This window comes from Medicago sativa, chromosome 6 (genome assembly GCF_051527215.1).
Source record: "Medicago sativa cultivar Bolivia chromosome 6, Bolivia_mono, whole genome shotgun sequence".
NCBI classification, from domain to species: domain Eukaryota; kingdom Viridiplantae; phylum Streptophyta; class Magnoliopsida; order Fabales; family Fabaceae; genus Medicago; species Medicago sativa.
Window position 1 is genome coordinate 32,640,176 of NC_140754.1, and position 3,145 is coordinate 32,643,320.

At 36.9% G+C, this 3,145-nt stretch overlaps 1 long non-coding RNA gene across 1 annotated transcript; it reads right to left on the reverse strand.

Annotated features, from left to right (window-relative positions):
- Positions 1 to 261: 261 nt before the first annotated feature.
- LOC146914601 (uncharacterized) lies at positions 262 to 2,555 on the reverse strand. The gene is made up of 2 exons (XR_015016841.1): positions 2,263 to 2,555; positions 262 to 503 (listed from the first exon to the last, which is right to left on the reverse strand). It is a non-coding gene; the product is annotated as an uncharacterized LOC146914601 (long non-coding RNA).
- Positions 2,556 to 3,145: the final 590 nt, after the last annotated feature.

Below are 3,145 nucleotides of genomic sequence, written 5' to 3' on the forward strand. Positions count from 1 at the left end.
TAATTGAATGATAAATAGTAATGTGAAACAATAAAAAGGAAAAAGAAGATAAAAATGCTATAATCATTATTATTAATCTATTTGTGTTCATGATAAGTGTCAAATTTACTTGTTTTTAATATAATTAACATGAAATGAATAGAAAACATGGGATATTACTCAATTTAATGAATTTATTTAGAATTAGGTTTATATTTTTTTTAAAGTAGAATTAGGTTTTTATTATGAATATATATCATTCTGTAACACCCACACTAGACGTATCTAGAAAGTCTAGCATGTGCGTTAGTTTAGTACTGGATACATTAAAATTTACAACAATAACTACAAATGAATGAATATACAACCAAATGCGTTCGTACATAATCTTAATACAACACAACTTCTCTAAAAAAAATAATACAAATGCATCCTTGATTATCCACATCATCCTGCAGCAGGTACGAACTTACACTTGTCGCATCATCCATTCGGCTACTAGCTTGCTAATCCAACCTGTTTATCTGAAACAAATAAGGATTGGGATGAGACATAATGTCTCAGTGAGTTCCCCTAAATCCTAGGCTATAGGCAACCTCAGGGGAAACCTACGGTCACCACGTGTCTAAAAATACAACCTGACGGTTGATTATACGTGTGTGGGGACTTGCATACTTAGACGGTCGTGCATACTAGGGCCGTCATAGTCTTATCTCACTTGTTATAAGCTTCACTTTCTATACGTGTCATGGCGGTCGAGGGGAATCTAAAATCGCAATGCCAAGAATACGCTCTACGTATCGAGGCCTAAGTATACTATAATCATGACACGATTCTAAACCGGACGATTAGGGGAAACCTAAGATCGTCTTCGGCATATCTTTCTCTATACTTGCTCTATGCATAATTATGTCGTATCTAACAACATATTCTATCTTACTATCATACTAGTTTTGACGTTCTACGTCTATGTTCTACTATTCTTGACGATCTACGTCAAGGCTCTACTAATTCTTGACGATCTACGTCAAGGCTCTATGACATAACATAAATATATCTAATAATATGCATAGTCAGATTCATTCATTAAGTTAGCGTTTAGCAAACAGCTATAATCTGAGTTCATTTTACGGAAAGCCCCGAGTGGAGTAACCCCGAGCGCAATCCCTATCTATCCGATGCAAACCTATCTAAGGTATAACCAACGGCACTCCTGCAGTGACGTGCGGGATCCTTACGGCTAACCCCGTTTCACCTAATGGAAACCTCTTGAACCAACCTAGTGGGGACACAAGAGACACGACCACTACATCTTATTAAAGCTTTCTTTGTGAATAGATATCTAATGGCTTCACAGCTTTATTAAAGTCTTAGTCTATAAACGCATAAGTATTAAATCTATACGTGCTATCTCTTTTACCTCGAATTCATATACGATCCAACTAGAGGTAAACTATATGCTTCCCTAACTTGCTATGTGAATAGATGTCTAATCCATTCACGTCTTGACATACTCGTATGGCACTCTAACTTCTATGCGAAGAGAATACTCTATACCACTTCACATCTACGCAAGCATACTACTCATACCTAACATTCTATTTCCTTATAAGCTATTCTAGTTCTTGACAAGCTATGTCAAGGCTCTAATTTCATTTCCCATTTTAGTTCATCACTACCCCATCATGCTTAAACTCTCTTGAGCCATCCTCGTGATACATGCTAAGATTGCCATGATTAATGGTGCAAGGATCAATTGACGACGTGTGCAAATTTCCAATACTTTCTAAAGACCGAAAATGCCATAAACCCAAGTTTCAAGCCATTTGAAAATTCTATGATTTGATAAAGCCAAGTTTGTTCCAGTAGAAAGATAAGTGAAAACAGCAAAAGAACACTTCGAAACGATCGCTACGGACCCCCGCACGACTGCCCCCAAGCACCCCGAACACAAAACAACCCGGAGGTTGTCCTGTCTGGGGCGCCTGGCGCCTAGCGCCCTTGGACAGGCGCAGCGCTCTGAAGCTTGCGTTTTCGCGTGTTTCGGCTGCGGGTTTTTGCCATTTTCGACCCAAAACTCGTCCAATTCGACCTTGTAATGCACCAAATACATCCAACAACATATATAGACTTATTTTAACATAACTCATGGCAATTTCAACATATACTCACCTAGGATTGGCTTGGGGTACTAAAATTCCATAAACTCTAAACTAACATAAATCATGATTTTCTACAAGATTAATCAAACCCAAAGGTAGATAATCTATCTATGGAACTCACCTTGCACAAAAGAAGTGAACTTCAAGCTTCCTTAAGCTCTACACCAAACCCTAGAATCTCTACTCTTGAAGAAAAGGAAAAACAAGATGATGAGACTTGTTCCTACACACCCAAAGCTTGCTTGTTCTCTTGCTTGCATGATCTTGATCTTTGGTTTGCTCCCAAAGAAGAAGGAGGATCGGTTCTTAGAGAGAGGAGAGAGCACAAGAAAATTGTTCTAACCTAGAGTGAGAAAGACAAAGAAATAATGAAGATTTTGGGTCCAATTCCAAATAAATATCCTTTGGCGTGCAATTACCTCTTTGCCCTTGTCTTAAGCGTATCTAGTTTGACACTGCTGCATAAGTCGTATTAAACTGACATCTCTTAATTAATGTTTCCTTCAAACTTTCTTTCCGCAACATTAATCCTCTGGCACGATCGACTGGTAATATTCTGATACTAACAGGCGGGATATTACACATTCAGTCACTGTTATAAGCAAAAATCAATATTTTAGATTCATTCATTAAATGATGTATGTTGTCTATAATAAAGACCTTGTACATCAATAATAGAATGAATCAAAAATGTAGATTTTTGTTTATAATTGTGACGGAAGGTGTATGTACATAATGAGTCATGATCCATTGACACTAAGTGAAAGTCATTTAAGAGTTTATTCTCCCATGATGAAATTGATAAATTAAATTTCTTCTCCAATCACTAAATAATGAGAAATGGATATTTTCATTTCCATGTTTCATTGGTTGAGATCCAAACTTTAACAAAGACATCGTCTTTATGAAACAAATGGTGATGGTGTTGAATGACCTTTGATTGGATATTTTCAATGTTAGACCTTGTCTGTAATATCCGGTACGTGTTTAACAAGGAATGTTCG